We start from the raw sequence: 24425 nt of genomic DNA, 5'->3' as shown, positions 1-24425 counted from the left end.
AATTTAGCCATGTATTGAAGACTCTATGTGGAACCAACTATTTCCAATGAAATATTATCTTTCTGGAATTCAGCAGGTTGTTTGGGAATCTTCAGGACCTGATTTTGTGAGTTTTATCATAGGGATACTAGAAAAACTTCGCAGGATCCACAGATTCCTTTGAAAAGGAGGGGGGTAAAAAGAAACATATTGGAGAATATTGGGGAAAATACAAAGCATTGTTACCTGCTCCTTTGTTTTCTCCCTATCATAATTTCCCTCTCCATTTCCCCAACTCCTCCCGCCCTTATTGTAAGGTTGGTTTTTAACATCGTGTATTGTACATCTTGTCTTCCATCAGCCTGAATATCCATTTAAACGTTCCCCCATATCCCATCCAATTCCCAAATTACAAAAGTGTATATCCAAGTTGCAGAACACTGGCATTGAATCCATTGAAAGCAGGGTTATGTCATAGGGGAAGAACTTACAAAAGAATCAAATAGTGCATTTTAAATACATTCAAAATACTAGCAAGAAAGAACAAATCACTTCTGTCCCTGGCTTGGCGTGCATTTTGCTGAACATTATTTCTTGTGATAGGTATATAGCCTTTGATCGTTTCTGCTTGTCCTAGATATGTAGTACTCATTGCATACACGGGAAACCATGGGACTTATGTTTCTTTTGGCATGGCTTACTTCATTTAATATAATTTATTCAAAGTCTTTCCATTTCCTAACATTTGGGTCAATGCCATTCTTTTTGATGAAGGTATAGAATTACATAATATGTGCATATCAAGAATTATTTTAGATGTGTGTTTGTGTGTGTGTGGATGGGTAGCACATTTTCTTGATCCATTCATCTACTGAAGAGCATCTTGGTTGGTTCAACATAGTAGCTATGGTAAATAATGATGCAATAAACATGGTTGCGCCGGTAGACGTGGAATGACCTTGTGATTGTTTGGTAAATGAACAAAAGTGGGATTGCTAGGTCACTGGGAAGCTGTAATTTTTTTTTTGTATTTTGTGAAAATAACGATGAGGGTTTACAATTACATGGGTAATGTAATGAGTACATTTTTTATCAAGCATTCTGTTTCCCTTCCATTCCCCTCACATCTGCCCCTCCCCTATCGATCTACCCTCTACCTGCCCTGCCAAACTTGAAATATTCTCTTTTTGACATAACCTCATGTGCATCTCATTATTGCAATAGGTGCACCTATATCCCTATTTAAATAGGGATATTTGTTTTATTCCTTCCCCTCCACAAATTATACCAACATGAACTACAGTGGAAACAGGGGTTTCTATGTCCCAAGTGAGGGACATACAAGGCAACAAAAAAGCATGTTATAAATATGTTAGAAGAAATCAGACATACAAAGCAACAAAAAGCATGTTATAAGTATGTTAGAAGCAATTTCAAGAAGCAAAAGAAAGTTTTAATCCTTAATTTGGGGTTCATTTTACCTAATATCAAGTTAGCTCAGCGTTTCTGGTTGTTCAGACAAAGACTAGTTATGCAAATAAGGGAAAGCATGGAACCTGTGTTTCTTTGGACCTGGCTTACTTCACTTAATATATTTTTTCCAGTTCTTTCAATTTCATGAAATTCCAGAGCTTCTGCATGGCAAACGACATAGTTAGCAAGATCAACAGGAAGCCCACGGATTGGGGAAGATCTTCACTAGCCATACACTGGACAAGGGTCTCATATCTAAAATATACCTGGAACTCAAAAAATTTAATCCCCCAACAACAAATCTTCAAAGAAACAACTGCCCAATAGATACGAAGGCTAAAGAGTAAAAGAGAAAATTTTCAGAATAGGAAGGAAGAAATGCTCAGCCTATATAGCCATAAAATAAATGTAAATCAAAACAATATTTAGATACCACCTCACCCCAGTTAGAATGGCTATAATCAAGAACTCTAATAACAACAGATGCTGGAAGGGATGTGGACATAAAGGAACTTCACAGCATTGTTGGTGAGAATGTAAACTTATTCAACTACTTTGGAAATTAGTATGGAGGTTCCTCAAAAGACTCCACATAGTGCTCCCCTACGACCCAGCAATTCCACTTTTGGACATATACCCAAATGATCACAAACAAGACCATACTAAAACTACCAACACAACTATGTTTATTGAAGAATTACTTACCATAACTATGATATGGAAATAACCCAGATGCCTCTCAGTATATGAATGGATCAAGAAAATGTGGTATATATGCACTATGGAATTCTATGCCTCCATCAGTAATAATGACATTGCCCCATTATTTAGGAAATGTAAGTGGGGTCTTTTGAGGATACTCCAGACTGCTTTCCAGAGTGGTTGAATAAGTTAACACTCCCACCAACAATGCAGTAGGTTTCCCTTTAGGCACATCGCCTGCAGCATCTGTTGTTACTAGATTTATTGATTATAATCATTCTAACTGGAGTGAAGTGGAATCTCAGCGTTGCCTTGATTTACATTTATTTTATGGCTAGAGAAGTTAAGCTTTTCTTCATGTGTCTATTGGCCATTCTTATTTCCTTATCACAGAAGTCTCTACGTTGTTAGCCAATATATGAATCGGTTGTTTTTTTTGTTGTTGTTGTTTCGTTTTTTTTTTTTTTTTGAGGATTTATTGTTGGGGGATTGAGTTTTTGAATTTTAAGTATATTTTAGATATGAGACTCTGGTCTGTTGTATGGCTAGTAAAAATTGTCTCCAAATCTCTGGGCTGCTGTTGATCTTGCCAGCTATGTTCTTTGCCAGAAAGAAGCCCTGCAGTTTCATGCAATCCCCTTTGTAGAACCTATCTTTGATTTGTTGTCTTCTGTGTCTCTTTTGAGAGTATTTCAGCCTGTGCCAAGGAGCCCATAGTTTCTCCTATTCTTTCCTGCAATGTTTTCATGGAAATTTGGAATTGATATTCCACCAACTCTGTTCTTTCTTCTAAGGACTGTTTTTGCAATTTGGGATCTTTTGTTGTCCCATAGGAAATGTTACATTGCTTCTTCTATTTTATTAAAGAATGAGGTTGGGATATTGAGAAGTATCACATTAATTTAGCCTTTGGCCATTTTCACAATATTAATCCCACCAATCCATTTGCTTAGGTCTCCTTTAACTTCATTTTACAGGTTTTTAAAGTTTTAAAGTTTTCTTCATACAGGTCCTTCACCTATATTGTTAATTCCTAAGTATTTTATTTTTTGTGGGACTATTATAAATTGAGTTGCTTTCCTGATTTTAGTCCTGCTCTTGTCATTATTCACATACAGGAAAGACATTCATTTCTGAGGGTTAATTTTATATCTTGCTGCTATGCCATATTTTCCAATCACCTCAAGTAACTTGGGAATGGAGTTCTTGGGTTTCTTAAATACAAGATTATGTCATCTGTTGTGAGGGAGAGTTTTACTTCATCTTTCCCAATTTGGATCCACTTTATGTCTGCATCTTCTCTTATTGATATTGTTTGGCATTCTAATACTAGTTTGAAGAGAAATGGAGACAGTAGACATCATTTTCTCATTCATGAATTTAGAGGAAATGGCTTTAATTTTTCACCATTAAGTATAATGCTGGTTGTAGGTTTGTCACCTATAGTTTTCATTATATTGAGGAATGTTCCATGGATTCTTGCTAGTGTTTTTAGTAGTGAAACGCTTGTTTCAATTGTATGTTCTTCCCTCATAATGTAACCCCTGTTTTCATGGGATTTGATGCTGCTGCTCTACAACTTGTATATATAAATTTTTAATTTGAGGAGGCGAAGGCATATTGCACAATGTTTACATGAGGATGCAGGCTGACCCATTGTGATGAGGAGATGTATAGGAAAATATATTTGAAATGAACTTTATAATATCGAGTTGTGAGAGCAGGAGTAGTCATGGAAGTGGGGAGGGAAGTAATGGTGGAGGGAAAATAAAAGAGCAGCTAATAATGCTCTTTATGAGATGGACTCATTACCCTATCCATGTATCAGTAACCACTCTGTACAACATTGTTACAATTAAACAATTAATAAAGAATTTAAATGTGCACACAGCCTGAGCAACAGGGAAAATGATTAAATGAAAAATTTTCTTGTGGCAATACTAGAATCAAAAGACAGTCCATTATCTGATTCACTGTCCCTTCATTTTATTACTAGGGTATTGGAAATCTGAAAGCATATGGCCAGGATTATTTTCACTTAAAATGCAATATAACCAATGATATTTGAAAGAGAATTTGAGCTAAGAATATAGATCTTTAATTTTGAATTCATGCCTCTTATTACTTTGTCGGATTCATTATCCCATACTACAATGAATCAGTCAAAAACTTTTCGTATCCATTTAGTCAATTACTTTGAACAAAACAGATTTGAATAAAGGTTCAGGTCTTAAATTTTAATCATCACCAAAGAACAGGAAACAAAGGATATAAAGCTACATAAAAATACATAAAATGAATGATGTTGCAATCTTCACCTAACTTATTGCTGGTAAAATTCGGTAGGTAATAATTTTATGTGTGGTAAGTATGCTGGAGTAGTATATGCTGAATGTATTTCTCCAGGCAAAATTTAACTCTTCTTAATGGACTGGGTAGTAATTTTCAAAATCTTTGTTTCTCTTGTATTCAGACTTACTTGCATTGTTACTTGTAAACAATCAAGAGAATAGTGAGATTCATTTGCAAACAAATCGTTTAAATAGGGATACAGGTGGACCCATTGAAAAAAGAGATGTAAAAGTCGTTATGTCGAAAACGAATATTACAAGTTTGGTGCCTGGGTTTGGGGGGTAGGGGGAGCAGGGAGGATTGGGTGAGGGGGCAGGGGGAGGATGGGAAGGGATGGGAAGGGGAAACAAAGGAGGAGGCTACAATGCTTGATATGAAATGTACTCATTTTCCTAACTTCACCTTATCTGACCTTTTCTGCTTGACTAATACATATACTAGATATTGCAAATAAGGGAAACCATGGGACCTATGTTTCTTTGGGCTTGGCTTACTTCACTTACACTTTTTTTCAAAACTTTCCGTATAATTATGGATGGGAAGGAGAAAAACAAGTCGTTTAAATAAGGATACAAGTGGACCCGTTGCAACAATTGGAAGTACAACTTGTCAATGAACTTTACAACTTTGGTGGTGGGGGGAGGATAGGGTGGGGGGAGGGGGAGGGTGGGAAGGGATGGGAAGGATAAACAAAGGAGGAGGCTACAATGCTTGATAAGAAATGTACTCACTATCTTGCCCATGTAATTGTAACCCCTCTGTACAGTATATTCACAATAAAAATAGAAATGTACTCATTATCTTGGCCATGTAATTGTAACCACTCTGTACAGCATTTTCACAATAAAAAAAAGAAAGAAAAAAAAGAAAAAAGCAAGATATCCATGTGAGACGACCAGAAAAGCTCAAAAACTCTACCACACACACGTATATATACATATATATGTATATATTCATATATATATACATATATATATATTTATATTTATACACTTATACATATCTATACACAGATACAGTTACATATATGTATATTTATATATATATATATGACTAAAATATGATGGTAAGTGAAACTAACCCAAAGATATTTCTACAACGGGTTTATCTTTTTCTAGATATTTGCTGTTCTATTTTTTTAACTGTACTATGTGAATATTTGTTTCCATTTTATTTCTTGCTTCTATTATAGATCCCTGTTGTCACTGTATTTGATTTTGATACCTAACAAGGTTATTCATAGGGATTGGCATAGATACCTGAATTTTAATAATGGCATTTGGCTAATATGGCTAACATTTAATGATTTGTTAGCCTTGTTTATCAAATAAATAAATAATTGTTTATTTTTATTGCGGAAATACTATCCAGAGGGGTTACAATTTCATGGGCAAAGTCATCAGTACATTTCTTATCCAGCATTGTAGCCTTCTCCTTTGTTTCCCAATCCCCTCCCTCCCCATTTCCCCTCATCCCTGCTTCCTCTCCACCCCCAATGCTTCCATCAGAAAGAATGGCATTGCCCCATTTGTTAGGAAATTAAAAGACTGGAAAAATTATATTAAGTGAAGTAATCCAAGGCCAAAGAAACATAGGGCCAATGCTTTGCCTTATTTGCAATTACAAGTATATGTCTGAGACAAGTAGGAAGGTTCAGATAACTTGATTTTAGGCTAAAGGAACCACACGATAAGGATTCAAATGTTTGTTTTTTGTCTTTCTTGTGATTGTTTCTAACATATGTATAAGATGATTTCTTTGTTGATTTGTATTTCCTTCCCCCACGGTATAACCCCTGTTTTCACTGTATTTGATTTTGGTATAGCTAGCTAATTGTACAAGTAGAAATAAAGAATTATTCATAGATACTGACATTCTCATAACCTTCAAAATGAGTTGTGTATGTGATATGTAATAATAGACTTTCCATCAGTTCTATGATTTAGGTCTTTCTTTGGTTAAATTTTAATTTTATTCTCAAGGTGAGGTACAGAGGGGTATCATTAAATCAGTAAAGGACTGAGTAATATTATTGTGAAACCAAATACACGCTTCCACCTTTTTTCTCTTTCCATCCCATAAATCGCACCACCCCAGTTGTAAGGATCATATCCAACATATTGTCTTGTGAGAATTGCTGCTACATATGCTGTTTCTATATTGTTGTAACACTGATTGCATAAGTCTTATGCGTAGGTCTACTTTTTGCAAGCTAGCATTATGGTGAACACAAAAACCTCCTCAGAGGTTCATAACACTTTTCCAATACATCTTATTCGACAAGTGTACTATCAGCAATTACACTTTGAAAAATTATATCAGGATATGATATAAAATAACATAGAACATTACTAAATTTGGAAATCATTTATTCACAATTTTTATGTCTATCTTTTCCTTTAGTCATTTTTTAAACTCTTCCATTCAAAGTGTGGAACGATATATGTATTATTTTTATGAGAAGAGTGATTTGCATTGACTCAAGAATTATATAACTTACCCCAAATTTTGAAGTGATATAATACAAAAATCTTCACTATACTTACTAAAGATATGTCATGCATAAATCTGCCTATTTAATGAGAGTCACTTTTTTCCTTTAGGATTTGTGAAAATGCAAATATTTGTAGTCACAGTCACAATTCCAAGAGATACTAGGGAAGATATACACTGATATACCATTAGCTATATTTTCATAAATATATGAATATCAGCTGTCCATGTGAATATTGCAATGCAAGATGGCAATCTGAAGAATTTCTGAAGACTGACATATGAAAGGGGACAGATGTTAGAGGACATAATGGTTATCCTAAGTGTATGATAGGAAGACAGTACTATAGGTAGCCGTTAGGTAAAAATATAATTTATGTAAATATTATTGCAAGGTAACATACTTCACATATATATGCTTGGGTTATTCCTCTTAAAATGAGAACATTGATGTTTCTCTAATTAATTCAAACAAAATTTTGTTTTAGAAACTCAGGAATTTTAGGTTAAAAAAAGATGGCATGATGTCTAATCAAATACTTCGAAAACCAGCATAACAAAGAATTGCCAAAAGAAATTAATACAAACATAGACATACACATATTAACAGAGTTCATCACAGAAAAATAAAACATCGATGTAAACAATATTTGAGACAAAAAGGAAAGTGTCAGTTTGGCTTTCATATTTTTACAGGTACTCTCAAAACAAATCTCTGGATAATTTTTATTCTTTCTTCCAAGAATTATAATTTAAACAGCCAATGATCTTCCGTATGAAGTTAAGGTATTTGAATTGTCATGGAGTCAATCCTTTCAGAGTGACTAAATTTCTGAGTTTTACATGAACAGCTATGATATCATGAACCTGAATGTCATATAATATGGCTCAGATTTTAAATATTTTTATATGTTACATAGTGTAAAATATTTCCTACTAAAGATATTTTTATTCAGACGTTTATATTTGTTAGCACATACTTCATTCCTTGCTTGATAACTTTCATTAATTAGAAAAGTGTACTGTGCCCCATTCATCCTATTTCAGGGCCTGACATATAACAATCCAGTTTTTTTTTCTGGAAATGTTGTTAGGGAAGAGAATAATTACTTCCCTAGAACAAGCGAACCATGGAAATAAGAGTGATGTAAAGCACTTTTATGTAGTTATAAACATTATAACCTTATTTCAAATGATTTAGAGGTTAGGAAAACACCATCATCATCCTTCTCCTGAAGCCTAGCCAAATTCCAGTAAATTTTATGATGAATATCATAGCACTCAGCAATGGAATCTTACGTTCTGGCTCTGGGCCAGAGTAGGTATTTCCCTTGAGGTAGGCAGGCTTGCTGAAGACGGACCTGAGATCATGAACGGGAAGATGATTATGTCAGTACAATCACTGGCATCCCACATAGAGGTGGCACTGGAAATGACCAGAGAAAATAAAATGTGTATTTGATGGAAAGGCTTCCTGTTTTCATTGCCAAGTCTGCTTATCTTTACTGGAAAAGTTAATGTGCTCACATAAGTTATCAATCTTATCATGTATACCTGATTATGTTATTCATTTTACTCTTGGATTAAAATATTACTCATATTAGAGCTTTTCTGAATATTGGCTGTTGTTTCTGTAAAAAGTTCATTTTCACATCCGATTTTCTAGGTTTGATTGAAATACCAGTTCACTATACATTGAAGTATAGTATTGATTCTATTATGGAATTATGAAAATAATGCCTGAATTTCTAACCTGATTTCCTGTCAACTCCCCAAATTTAAACATTAACCTTTGGTAGGAAGCTCTTTAGAAATATTTCCTAGCAGTTATTTATACCTGGCAAATACTTATCTAATCATACTTTGGAAAAATGATATTGCTCAAGCATATGAATTTTCCTTTAACTATCATTTTCAGTATTTCCTGAGAATTTTCAGGCAAAATTTGAAGTGTGATCCACAATGTAGAAATGTTTAATGAAATTCATTAAAAATGTAAAATTTGAAAAATATTTTATTAGAAATTTGTTTGTAAAAGACATCATAGTTTTTTCTGTCAAATTTTCATCCCTATCCTTCATATGCTATGCACCAATTAATACCACTGGAGTAATTGAACAAACATTACTAAATTTTATGTTCAAAAATTATATTGAATTAATATTGGGAAATCTTTAGATCTAAAACAGGATTTCACAAAATTTAGTTCTCATATATATGTACTATACCCTGAGAAAGTATTTCTATTTTTTTATGTCAAGATTTTCCAAACATGGACCTAGTGAAGACATAGCCATGCCCTTGATTTGAAGAAAACAGGAAAGGATTTAAACTTCTTCTGAAATAATCAATCCTATCAAGTTGTAGCAACTATGGGGATAGAAATACAGTAGGCAAGCACATTTTCTGATAAATAAAGTGGAAAATAAAAAAGCACAGAAGGAACAGTAATGAAGAAAAAATCAATCAGGGTTGATACTAATGATTCACAGTCACCTATTTTGTGAAAACCTACTTATCAATACCGTATAGTCATTGACAATTCTGAGAAAGGAAACATTTCATGAATAAATACCATTGAGAAACAACTCCCAAATGTCAACTGAAAATTGGAAAATTAGTGACATTTTACATTACATGTGTACTATTTGGATTATATCATTTATTCATTTAATTAATGTATTGCATGGGAAGGGACAATGATTAACTGAATGTCCTCCAATTGGAGAGCACATGAACTATTCAGATCACATTCCATAGGAACTATATTTCCTGCAGTTAAGAAAATTATACTCACATATTCTATCTTTGGTTGTCCGTGTGATGTGCATCTGACCTAACAAGAACATCACTATGTGAGTGGATATAAAATACTCCCGATTTTCTCTCTGAATTTACTAGAGGGAAAATCACCAAAGTCAGTTTGCTTGGGGATTTTATATGTGTAGAATTATATATTATATATTACCATATAATATATATAATTAATATTATTTCTCAATTATAAACATAGCCCACACTGTTTCATGTGATTCCATGAATATTCAAATATTTTAATTTCATGCCAAATATATTTGGCAGATTAAATTACAATTCTTTCCAGAGGGAAGAATGACAATAGTCTAGATTGTTAAGAGATTGTGTGAAAATATAGTGGCCAAATTAATACTTTCCTTTTTTTTCAATTATTTTTTGAATCATCGATTTGCTTTTTTCTGAACTGTGTTAAAGTGTGAATACTTAACACTTTCTATATTTGTGTCAATTCTTTGTGTAATTCTCTCATGCATATTTCTGAAGTATTTGGTTTGACATTGTGCAATCTTGTTTGAACATTTGACACCTCGGTGGCAAAACAATATTTTTCTTACCTTACTTATGGAAGCATCCATATTCCCATAATTGTTATATGATTAACCCAAACATTCATATGTGCAGTATGGGTCTTTGCAATAATATTTAAAAGAAATCATTTTATCTGACACTTGCCTACAGTCCTCTCGTCTTATCATGCAAGTAGAATAACCACTAATTTCCCTAAAACATAGAGGGTTCAGAAATATTGATGTTCCCTTTCACTACAGTTCTGAAGATACAGATAAGTCAAAAAGATTTTTACCAGGAGTTACTCCACACAAATTTGTACTAGTGTGCTGTTCAATTGTTGCGATGTTCACATGAACAGTGATATTAATATTTTTATGAAAAACCTGGTTCTATGTCTTCCTATATATTTCCCCATTATTACTACATACTGTGACTGTTATTACTTTACAAACATTTGCATGTTTCACACTTCTTGGTGTAAACAGCAATTCTCTGATTACACAAAGGGGCTATGTTAAATATGATACATCTTTTGTAATTATGTTGAATATTTTTGTAACATAGTAGTTGAAAATTTTTTCAATGTTCACATAATTCTTGAATGAATTGGTCTTAGTCTTCTCATCGAAGAATATACATTCCTTCACAGAGTGATGGGCAGGAGTTTAGGAAATAAACAAAGAAGTACAGAAGTCACATAAAATAATGAATAAACTACTTCTAAAGTAAATGAAGTTCTATTTTATTTCTGTATCACCATCTGACATGAGTTTTGAATGCCTGTACTTCCTGATAGTACACTAGTGTTATCAATATGATGTATTTCCAAAAGTTTTATAAAACTTTGGGGCGGCTTTTGTGTTCACCATGAAACAAGGTTTGAAAAGTTAAAAAAGATGAAATTATTGCCTGCTCAAATAAGCCCTTATATAATTTGGCTGGAGATTGCAAAATCATACATTTCAACATATTTTCATGCATTTTGACATCATTTGTCTCCTGTACTTTTGGAAGGATTAAAATTGAAGTGTGAACAATTGGTCAACACCAGTAGACTAAGGAGACACAAACATTGATTGATTGATTGATTGATTGATTGATTGATTGATTGTATTATGAGATACTGAATTTGACAAGGTAATAACTGGCATGAATTCAAATCGTTCCAATTCTCATTTCAACCACACAGTTCATAATCATCAGAGCCAATACTTTGGGATTTCCATTCCCATAGTAAGAAAAGCATGAAGAAAAGATGAACATTAATTATTGAATATTAATAAAATATGGCAACAAACAGAATGCATGAACGCTGAAGAAGAAATGGGGTCTCAGAAGGCTCTATATATTTCTATCTCTTTCAAAGAGCAACAGGAAAAAAGAAATATCCAATAATCATTTTCCTTCAGAACAATGAAATTTTCGTTTTTCAACAATAGTTCCTATTTTTGTTAGTGGAATTAAAGAAAATTTACAATCTTCTTGTGTATAATTTGGATAAATGCTAAGAACACTATTAGCTGTGCATCGTAAAATTATTGATTTGCAAAAAGTACAACTACCCAAGATCATATCAATTTTAGAAATGTTACATGAGTTCAATCATTAATACATGTTTTCCATATAGAGTTTTTCATTGTTCATACAAACTGGTCTTATGCTTACCTTTCTTTCAGAAGATACGATTTGTTTTCAGACAGTATTGCACATCAATAAATGATGCATTGAACACATTTCTGTTGCTAATTGGACTGGTTTTTCGAGAATATTTTCTGAAGAACTACCTTGTGAAAGAAAGTTGTAATAGTGTAGTTATCATACAGGTTTGATATGTGAATTTAGAAGATGATCAGCACAGATGGTGGTTTTGAAAACAAGATTTTCGTGGAGTGAATATTTAGACAGCACTACTGAATAATATCAAACATTGTTGCATACTTTGAATATGAATAAAATTCTTGGAATTGATTCAATACTAATACATGAAATCCTGGAAAAGATTCCTCTCCCTTTAGTGTTCCTTATCCCCCCAAATCTTTTCCTTCTCCCCCACATCATACTGCTCTTCTTCCTCCTCTTCTTCCTATTCCTAATCTTCTTCCACCTCCTACTTTCCTCCTTAATTCCTTACTTCTTCCCTTCTTCATTCTTTACCTCTTCCCATCCTTCCCTTTTTCCTTTCTTTCCTTCTTGCCATTTTTATTTACCTCCCTCCCTCTCTACCTTCTTTCCTCTTACTTTCTTCCCTCCTACCCTGCTTTCCTCAATCTTTCTCCTCCCTCCCTTTCTTTATGACTTCCTTCCTTCATGTCATACTTCTTTCCTTCCTTTCTTCCTTCCTTCCTACCTTCTTTCCTTTTTCCTTTTCTCCATTTTGAATTTCCTTTTTTCTTTACTCTTATTTACTACCTATCCCCTAACATCCATGCACCCATCATTTCCTTGTTTTATTTTATCTGCCCCTCCATACCCCACCTCAGCATGAAGATCTGAACTTCAACTTATGGCTTGGGACTTGAAATTCGGTCTGGGATTGGAATTAATGTCCTAGACCTTTAACTCAAAGACTAGGACTTAAACTCTTGAACTCGGATATGAACTCATATCCTGCACAGGATATTCTGGGCCTGAGTCCACAACCTGGGCTTTGAACCCAGGGCCTGCACTTGATTTCAGGGTCTGAGAATAGATTTCACAGCCTGTTCCTAGAAGTAGTGCTTATGACGAGATCTACGATCCTAGGCATTTAATTCACAGTCATTTGTTAAAGTCAGCTATAGTCCTTAAACTCAAGTCTGAGACTTGAATTTATGTCCTGACACTTCAGCTTCTTACCTAGGATTGAACTATGGGCCTGTGACTTCAATAGGGGTGCTTACCTGAAATTCAAGACCTGGGACTTGACAGATTGGGATTTTAACTGCAAGCTGGGTCCTTGAATTAATTGCCTATGTCTTGAACATGGGGACATGACATGACACTCATTTCTGGGCCTTCAATTTAGGTCCTGGGTCTTGACTATGGGGACTGGAAATTGAGCACATAGTCTGGGCCTTGAACTAGGGGTTTGAGGTTTCCACTCAGTTCAGGGGGCTTGAAATTGGATACTGGATAATGTTCCTGATATTCTCTGTGATTAAGGTTTGTGCTTAACCACTCCAGATTAGGCTGTTTTTCTGTTTTTCTTCCGTGGTGAGATGTGTATTTTTATTTTTGTTTTGGTTTTTTAATCACAAAATTTCTACTTCTCCAAGAGAAGAAATTCCACCTGGCTTCATGTTACTTGCATTTGCTTGGTTAGTTCTTTTCCCCTTTACATTTTAGTATTTCATTTATTTGAAAGTGGAGGGGTATGCAAGAACACACGGAGTGTATAATGTGTATGTGTGTGGAGCATGTGTACACTTATATGCTTTATATGGAGAGTCAAGAGAGTGGATTATCAGGTTTTCCAGGCCATCTGTGATTATAAGTTGGTGGACAGGGTACAGAGGCAGGTGTTCACCAAAAAGAAAAAGAGGCATGTCCAAAGTATGAACCACACCCAGGCATAGAGGTGCATGAGTGTGCACACACAGAGGGCCGAAAGAAATGTCTGGAACAAGGCTTAGCTTGGCACAAGATGTTCTGTACCATTCCAACTCCAATTTACTCTTGGTGGGATTGCAGTATACAAATTGACCCCACATATCTTTCTCCATGTTGAGAGGCCTGCCTGCCCTGTTGTAGCAAGATCAAACAGCTCCGAAAAATACAATTCAGGATTTGTTTTGTTGTTGTTGTGGTTTACCTGTTTGTTCTTTCTCAAGAAAGACCTTGGATACCAGTGACAAGCCCTTTGTGAAGTGGAAGTATCTCTTCTTTCTTTACTTCTTTTTTGTTGTCCTGCTCCTCCTCATGATTGTTGTTGGTTTGTTTATTTGGAACACTTTCCGAAGGAATTACTTCTTCCATGGAGTATCCAAGTTCCTCACTTGAGGAAGAGGAGTGCATACAGGAGGCCAATGGTGGTATGGAACATTTATTCTTGTATGTTCCTTTTCATGGCATGGCCGGGGTGTCTCTATGTTGCCTAGCAGGAATGTAGCCTCAGGGAGACCAGACGAAAAACACCAGTCATGTAGAAGAAAGGAAGAGAAGGAGAGACTGATTAAAAGCAGGAGCGAGCGGGTCAGGAAGATGAAGGGAAAAAGGATGAAGGGCAGGGACGGAGGGAGGAAGGTGGAAATGGGAGGAAAGAAAGGTTACGAGGAATGAGGCTGAGGATTAAATATGCCAGAAGTCAAAAGAAAAGCAAGGAAGGACAGAAGAAAGTGGGAAGAGAAGGGGGAGACAAAGATGGAAAATGGAAGGAAGGGGAGATCAGGCTAGGAAGAATTAAGGTGCAAAGGGAAAGGAAAGGAGGGAAAGAAGGGATCAATTATAATGGGATATAAAAAGAAGAAAGGAGTGAAGTGAGGAGTAGAGAGGGTAGAAGGAAAAAAGGAGGAGCAAGAAAAGTAAGAAGGAAGGAAGAAAAAAGAAAAAAAGGAAAGGAGGAAAGAAGTAAGAAGGGAAAGTCAGAAGAGGGAAGGAGGGAAGGAAAGGAGGATTAAGGAAGTATGGAAGTATTTGGGACAGGAAAGAGATTGAAGGGAAGGAGAAATGAAGAAGGAAGGAAGAAAAGAAGGAAGGGAGAGAGGAGGGAAGACAGGAAAGAAGGGAATGATAGGAAAGAGGAGACAAGGAAGGGAGGAACGAAGGAAGGATGTAGGGAGGAAAGGAAGGAAGGAAAGAAGGAAGGGAGGGAGGGAGGAGGGGAGGGAGGAAGGAAAAAGGAATGGAACAAAGGAAGGAGAAAGGGAAAGAAGGAAAGGAGGAAGGAAAGAAGAAAGAAGTATGGAAAGGAAGGAGTAAGAGAAATTCAGATTGACTTTAGTATGGAAGGTAGGCAAGTGGGAATGAAGGAGAGAAAAAATAGGGAGGAAGGGAAGAAGAATGAAAGGAGGGAATGAAGAATGGGAGAAGAAGGATAAGCTGGAAATAAGGATGAAAGGAAGTAAGGAAGAAGGACGCAGTTGTGATTATGGCACACTGTGGAAGGAGCTCTTTTGTTCATAGCCCTCAGATGTCCCTGAGGGCCGGAGAATCTGTTCTGATTTGTTTTTCTCCTGGTTCCTACTCGCCTTGTGGATGTCCAGGGAACTGGATTATAACTTTAGCGTCCGGGGCCTAGTATCTGGCAAATACCTGTAATACAGGCCCTGTGTTTATGGTAGGGAATTTAAAGGCTAAAGGATGACAATTTCGACTCAGGCTATTTTGTATTAACACTTGAAGGCTAGCCAGTGCTTGATGTAGCCCCAGAAGTTTTGTGGGCCACGGGGTGGCTGGGAACAAATTTACAGAAATGATAATGGATGGAAGGGGAAATAGAGGCTCCTGATGGTCAGCATTTGTAGCTTAGCTCTCCACAATGTGCTCAGGGCCTTGTCTAGCATCCCCAGTGGCACAAATAGGATTTGTGGGGGGAAAGTGGTTAGAGGGCAACTTCCTTCCTCCACCTCCTCCTTCTGGTCTTACTTCACCTCCAAAATCCTCAAAATGACCAGGGTCTCCTCTCCCACTGGATGACCAAGTAGGAAAGGCTAAGCACCATGTGGCAGCTAGGTCAGCCATAGGAGGCCACTCTGTGGACATCTCATCATCCAGGATGAGGATGCCCAAAGGTAGAGGGGGAGTATGGAGTTTCGTAGATAGATGGGAGCATATGAGATACATGGCAGTCACGGAATGCAACAAGATTTAATGCTCTGGATTCCATCACAGGCAAGATTCCGATATTGATGAACTCTGGTACAGATCCAACCTCACTCAGAAAAGATGGGTTGTTCAGGTTGTCAGGCGGTAGGTTATTTGGTTATTTGTTGCATTGATTTGGTGGTTGGTGGCTGGCTTTGTAGGTTGATCAATTAACCAGAGCAACTATTCTTTTGCATTTGATTACTCATGTAAGAGTCTTTATGAATCTAGTGTCCAGATTCTATCAAAAAATGATACTCTAATCTCAAACTCCTTTGCTATTATAAATTCATTCATGAAGAACCAGTATGAGGCTCCATGAAGTTTTATAATCAAACTTTAGAAACCAACGTATCTTTAGTATAATAACCTCTGTTTAATCAAATTATATGTGTGTGTGTGTGTGTTTGATGAATGTGTACAAAGTGTGATAGAAAAGGATATTTGAATACATCCCTAGAAAGGTGAGGGTGGCTCACAACTGTAATCCTAGCTACTCAGAAGGCTGAAATCTGAGGATCACGTTTCAAAGCCAACTTGCGCAGAAATGTCTGTTACATTATTTTTTTAATTGTGAAAATACTGAACAGAGGGGTTACAATTACATGAGGAAGATAATGAGTACATTTCTCATCAAGCATTGTTTCCTCCTCCTGTGTTTTCCCCTTCCCATCCCTTCACATCTCCCCACACATTCCCCCCTCACCCATCCTGGTACCAAACTTGTAATGTTCGTTTTTAGACATAATGTCTTGCACATCCCATTTTTGCAATGTGTCCACCTGTATCTCCATTTAAACAATCTGTTTTTCCCCTTTCCCTCCAAAAAGAATAGCAAGATCAAATACAGTGAAAATAGGTGTTATATAGTGGGAGTGGGATATAAAGAAGTAACAAAGAAACATCTCATAAATGTTAGATACAATAGTTAGAAAGAAATTACATTTGAGTCCTTATCATGGGGTTCATTTTAACTAACATCAACTTATCTGACTGTTACATTTTTATCTCTAATAAACTACTAGAAAACAAGAAATGGCACTGTGGATCAAGTGGTAGAGTGCTCGCCTTGAGCGGAAGAGCTGAGGGATAGAAATAGGGATACAGGTGGACCCATTGCAACAATAAGGTATACGTGATGTTATGTCGAAAAGTAACTTTACAAATTTCCCAGAGGGCGGGGAGGGGGGTGGAGAGGAGTTAAGAAGGGATGGGAAAGGGAAACAAAGGAGGAGACAACAATGCTTGATATGACATGTGCTCACTACATTGCTCATGGAATTGTAACTCCTCTGTATGGTATTTGCAAAAACAATAAACAAAACAAAACAAAATACAGAAAAAAAAAAAACACAAAGAATTCAAGCACCCAGGACCAACATAAATAGAAAGGAAAAAAAAGGAAACATCCTGATGTTGGGTCATCACAGGTGTCTCTATGTCTTTTGAAGCAGTGTTAAATTAGGAGGAAAATTTCTACACACAGTTCACAGTTCCTTCATACTTGAATATTGTGAAGTTTTTGACCAAACTAAGAGCAATTTTGTAATCAATACCCTTGATATAGAAACAGAAACAATGAATCACTCCATGATACCGGATTAAAAGCATGGCCTGAAATCGAAAGGATTCATGCTGAATTCAGGTCATATGACAATAGTCTTAGCATAATCAAATTTTACCTTTAAGAATATCAGTAAGGCCGAGCACTGATGGCTCATGCTTGTAATCCTAGCTACTCAGGAGGCTGAGATCTGAGGATCATGGTTCACCTATTGTATAATATCTTTTTTTTCAAAATATACAGCTATTAAGCTGTTTCTTAAAAATAAATGCTAGGAAATATTGATGAATAACATCCCTCAAGGATTAACCTTCATATTTGGGGAGTTGGGAGAAAACCAGAATAAAAATTTAGGCATGGTTGGTACAATTCCATGAGAGACACAAAATTCCCTTCAGAGTATAGTGTTCTGGAATTTCAATCAAACCTAGAAACTAGGACGTGAGAATGTACTTCTAGGAACAGGGGCTTCTAAAAAATAAGTAAAGTCTTCAGCAGTTTTTACCCACTCAGATCCTGGAAGGCTGCAAGATTTTGCTGATCTAAAATTCATTAGGAATGACTTCTTTCCAGTCAGGCCAGAACCTGAGCTTGCCAAAAGCAGAAGCCCTCTTGGCAACCGGGCTACCACCACTTCAGGAGGTTTTTTGTACAGAGACCTAGACCTGAAACCTCAGAAGCTGCAGAATTCTGGGGCAGCACCATCAAGAAGCCTCTCTGAGGGTCCAGAACTCCTTTGCCAGCGTGGATTCCTCAAGTTGGGACTGCATAACTAAAGCAGTTGCAGTTTTATTTTTTTTTACAGCTTTTTTCCCAAAAATTGATTTGTAGTTGTGTGTGCAGCACTTTGCCCTGATATTTGTGCTCTACAATAAAAACCAAATCTAATAGATTTTGAAAAAAAAAAGGAATATAACAGGTGATACCCAGAAAAGCTTTGAATATGAGGGTAAAATAAATAACAAATGGATACACATGGTATGATAACTGGAGTGGGTACATTTAGATGTCTGATGAAAATAAGAAGATGCACCAAGAACATCAGGAAGCCCTTCTACCAAATACATTTCATTGGCAGTTTTCACTTCCACTGCCTCTTCTGTATGTGAGCACATAAACTATATTACTGATATAATCATTTTCCTGTTCATGATCTCGAGTACTTCATCAAGAAAGAAACATATCAAGTGAATTTTTTTTTCTGGCACAAAAGGAAAAGGGAGGTTTCTATTTCTGAGTGCTGTGTTTTCCATCATAAAATTCACTGAAATTATGCTACATATAAGTAGCAGTGTACTGCTGATGTCTTCTTACCTTGGAACTCACTCGAAGTACTATCATACTGTTCATATCTTTCATAGAAATGCTTTACCATCACTCTTGTTTCAATGGTCTGTTTGTTCTAGAGAAGTATTTATCATATGCCCTAAAAAATTCACAGCAAAGCATGATAAGTAGATGGTTATACTTCACCCACTGAAAAAGGCTGACTAGAGCACAGTATTCTTTTTTCTTTAATGATATTTTTCCAGTAAGGAGGGAAGTAATTGCTTGCAATTGTGAATATCCTAAAAAAGGAGACTTCAGTGTGAAAAGATTGTTACAACGTGTAAGGTATAAAACATTATGTAAAAGGTGTGTCTTAGAATATGACATGGAAGTAAATGAAATAAAACTCTTAACAGATAATAAAGCACTTAATCGCTAGGGAAAATGATGTTAATTACTGATTTACTGCTAACCTCACCCTAACCCCCTAGGCCCAGGATTTTCTCAAAGATACAACTAATCAAGCATTTAAACAAAACAAGACACAGGGAAGTACTCAATATAGGTTTTTATAAAAAAAAATGATATGGACTGGCAGTCTTTATATCTTCCCAAACCTAGATTATATTACCCATATTTTGTACAGCTTCTCTTGATAACACAAGACAAAAGAAAACAATTGACAATGGCTTTTTAAATTATCTGAAATTCTCTGAAATGGTTAGTGATAAGTAACAGCTGTTGGATGTAATGTCATCCTTTCAGTTTTAACTTTTTTGCAACTGAAATCTTGTGGCACATATCAGATAGGACGTTCTTTAGGTCATTTGGCTTGAACTCAGGGCCCTTCATATATCTCTAAGGAATTTTTATTCAAGGCCACACTCTGTCTGTAATACCGAGATGATTCGGTTCTTCGGGAAGATGAAATTCTAATATAATTTCCTTACACTGGTGACTTGACCCACCATCCAAATCTCTCAGCCTACTGGCTATGTGTGTTTGGAGATGTCAAATATAGTGAAAACAGGGTACTTATACAGTGGAGGAGGATCATACAAAGCAAACAAAAATTACATGTTACCTTATAAATACGTTAGAAACACTAGCAAGAAATAAAATAAAATTGTGTCCCCATCTTGGGGGTCATTTCGCTTAACAATATTTTATCTGATCATATGGACACACATTTGACCTTTTCTACTTGTCCCAGAAATATACTAGTTACTGCAGGTTTGGGAAACCAAAGGACCTATGCTTCTTCGGGATTGGAAAGAATAACATTGCCCCATTTGATAGGAAATGGAAAGACATGAAAAAAAAAGGTTACTGTTTGTTGGCATGTGAATGGCTCCCTGAAGAAACAAATTTCCAAAGGGAAAACCATAGAGCATTACCTATGTTTTCTTTTTCTTTTAGTCTTCCTGGGAACTGTGCTGTTGTTCAGTAGAACTGAACTCATGATGGAATTGTTACCCTTTTTAACTCACATAGAAAAAGATCCTACTACTGATATTTATTTGAGTGTGCCTACCAAAAATCTAGGTTTGATTGGCACTCATTGCCTATTAAATTTTTATTTGTTTTGAGGATAGTATGCATGAAGTAGGAAATAAGAATTTCCTTGGGAAGCTGATTTCTAAATAACCACCAGAAAAATAAAAGTGATCCAGAGCTCAGGCCTTGACATGAAAAGCAAAAGGACAGCCTCCAAAACCAGAACAAACCTCATTACAGGCAAGCAAAGAATAAAAAGATCAAGTAGAAAAGCATTTACAACATTTCTCTGTAACATTGAACATCCACAAACATTGTGATACGCAGAAGTGCTTCAAAATACTCATTGCCTTATAATGAAAAGCCATCTTTTGATGACATTATACAGAGAACTCTGAAAAAATGAGTTCAAAATCTATCCAATCAAAAAATGTTCTTATCTGTTCCCAAACACATATTACAGAGTTGTTTCTCAATGAAGGAGAAAGTGAGACATCAATTGCATTTTTCTACATATAACTTGCTTCTTAGCAGTATGACATATACTTTCAAGAGATTTCTATGAATGGCTTACTGACAGCAGATACTTATTTCCTATAATAGAAGTAAATCTTTCGGGCTGGGAAGGTGGCTCAGTGGTAGAGCGCTTGCCTTGCATGCCTGAGGCCCTGGGTTCAATTCCCCAGCACCACATAAGCAAAAAGAAAAAAGCTGGAAGTGGCACTGTGGCTCAAGTGGTAGAGCGCTAGCCTTGAGCTGAAGAGCTGAGGGACAGCGCCCAGGCCCAGAGTTCAGGCCCCATGACCGGACCCAAAAAAAAAAAAAAAAAAAAAAAAAAAGAAGTAAATCTTTCAGGTTATTGAGACTCCAAGATGGAGTATGGAATTATCCCTTCTGATAATACCGAGAGCCCTTTAATTAGCATGCCTAGATTGATCCGTGAAGAAAGAAAGATTGGACTACTTCCTAGCTTCTAAGTGTAAGGGGACCCATCAAAATAATTATGTTTTCTGAAGAATAATATGTTCCAATTCAGTTTTATGGCTATGGACCACAATAAAACTATGAAAAGAGTATAATGATATTAGAACCCTCATACAAATATCCCAACAACTTCTGTGTTCCAAAGAGAATAGGTAAAACATTTTTATGGCTATTTTCACCCAAATAATTTCACAAGATATTTTTCGAGGTACAAGATTCTAATATATCTCAATATTTCTCATCTGTTCTCTAATCTGCAGAAGGACTCTGACTTCTTCACAATGCCTGTGGCATTGCAAACAAAGATTCATGCATACTTTCTTAAAATATCAGCCAAAATATATTAGTTTGGAGGGAGTGAATGTACACTATATGAAGATACATTAGTTTTGAACAGATAATCTGACATTTATGAGGCAAGAACACATGAATCATTTGAGAATGTTTCATTATATTGCTGAAATGTGCAAATATTAAGCTATAACTTTCGACTAGAATTCATGACTCTTTCATGAAACCATATCCCATGAATCTAACGTTGTTTTCAAGTGGTCGGTAATGTGCCCCCATATTTATGATCTATACTATCATTCAATAATTAATTGGGCATTCCTTGTCCACAACGTTTCTACTACTAAATGAAATATGTTTGCAGCATATTTTACAAAGATATACCTTGCCAAAAATTCATAAGTTTTTGGATTCCTATTTTATGAATAGAGTTGAAGTATTTGACTACAGAATAGAAAGTTTCACATGTGAGAATCCTGCTCATATTTATGCTAGGTGTGGAAAGCTGAAGGTGTCTGATTATGGACATATTTAGGCAATAAGTTTTCTCCTACTTTGTAATTTCAACAATTAACAGGATTTCCACAGAAATATTTGAAGAAAAATGATTCAACATTGATATGTAAATGATGGCATGGATCATGGGGACTTGGGGAAACCTATGTCTTTTGTATTGATGAAGGGATATAAAGAGAAGAGAACTACATCCACAAGTCTGGATATGAAGTGCAAACCCAATCAAATATATGTCAATGTGTAAACTTATAACTGTTGCTAAGAGTGTATAAATACTTTTCTTATTAATTGAATCTTCTTGTCAAGTTCACATAGAATTTCTTATCTTTGGCAGTGATTATATTTCTGATCACATGTAACCACACATTTCTCATTTTTCTCACATTATTTTTTCTGCCTTGAATCTCCATCCCATCCCACAAGGTATAAAAGTTTATTCCAACATGTTGTTAGTGAGGATTGCTGTTATATTATTTAAGCCTTAGTCCTTTGTCTCAAATTTCATTGCTCCCTTCCCTGCCCTTCCCTAATTTAGATTCACGAACATGTATTACATCAGAAAAGAATATCGAAAAGAGTGATCTTGATAAGACATAAGAAAATAAATGAAAAAATACAAGAAAGAGCTTCACATAGCACATTTGATGTACTATGTCATTTTAATTGGCAACACTTAAAATGTAGGTACCATGGTTAACCTTATTGTAATAAGTTGCATATGACCTGTTTCAACCTAGTAAAAGATTGCAGTAACTGAATAGATATGGAAATAGGAACATAGAAGATTAAGATAAGAAAAATGCTCTCCTAGATATGAAAAGAAGAGGTTTATCAATTATGGTGTTTTCCTGAAAATACTATGAGCAGCTGTTCATAGATTTCTTGCTATTTTCCTTTATTTTCAATAAGTTTCTCCCTTTATGTCACTCTTTGATTTTGTTAGAATGTGATTGTATACTCGTTTTTCTGAATAAGGCAGGGATGGGGAACAATAAAATCTTAAGCCAGAGGACATATGGTGAACCAATATCCCATCTTTCATCTCAAAAGAATATGTTGAAAATGAAATAGACATCTGTGATGACATTTCAGAAAAAATAATGTATAAGAAAAATGAGGGATATTATAGCGTCAAAAATCAACTTACTGTATCATATGCATAATTGTAAATGGTCTATACATCACCTTGAATATGAAATTAAAATAAAGAGGTGATTATTGTTTCTTATATTTATCCTTGTTTTCATGTTTACCCATGGAAAAATATGTTGATTAATTTGAGGTCAATATACAGACATGTGGAGATAGTCCTGTTTTCTTCAAAAACCTACATGAATACAGGATTCATTTTACCTCAATGTTTTCAAATGTACTCTCAACACAAATCTCTAGATTATTGTTATTCTTCTCTCCCACATTAATAATAGCTTAAACAGCAAATCATATTCAGTATGAGGTATAAAGCTCTGAGTTATCATGGAGTTAGTAAACGGTGTTGCCTAAGTTATAACTAGGAAATGTCTTATGATGACATGAAGAAAACTGCAATGTTATCTAGAATATAGTACATGATTATCACTATTAATTTATTTGAAGTCTTATTTTACATATTAAGATGCCCCAGAATTTTTGGAATATAAATTTTGACGTTAAAAGTCAGTACTGTTTCCGGAATTAATCCCATGCTGTTAATTGGGTATATGAAGGAGAAGCAGACAAATTCAAATAGATATACAGATGATATTTACAACCAAGATTTTAAGTACAAATTTACTTCAATATATATATTTTTGTTATGAAATTTCATACAGCTTTTATACATTGTGGACCACAGTTCAAAATTATGTCTGAATATTCTCTGGAAGCCACTGAATATGTATTATGAAAGTTCATCTGAACAGATGTCAATTTTCCGAAGTATAATTTAATAATTACATGCCTTCTATTAGTCTCAATGATTCCTTTTCTTTGTGAAACATATATTCTGGAGGTGTGTTTTGTAAAGAAGACACATGTGATGACCCATCATTTTGGATATTTTCAAATATTGTTTCAATCACCGTTTTTATACCTTTATAACTTTTATATAAGTACTCCATTTTTGAGTAAACATAGGCCAAAATTAAGTACATGCGTGTCTTACTAAAGTTTGTTATAAAAATTTTATGGAGAATGGCAGTGGTTCCTCATGAATGAA

This window comes from Dipodomys merriami, unplaced genomic scaffold, assembly GCF_024711535.1.
Source record: "Dipodomys merriami isolate MVZ:Mamm:240054 unplaced genomic scaffold, mDipMer1.0.p SCAF_18, whole genome shotgun sequence".
Classification (NCBI taxonomy): domain Eukaryota; kingdom Metazoa; phylum Chordata; class Mammalia; order Rodentia; family Heteromyidae; genus Dipodomys; species Dipodomys merriami.
The sequence above is the reverse complement of the archived record's forward strand: the minus strand, read 5'-3'. Positions refer to the sequence as shown.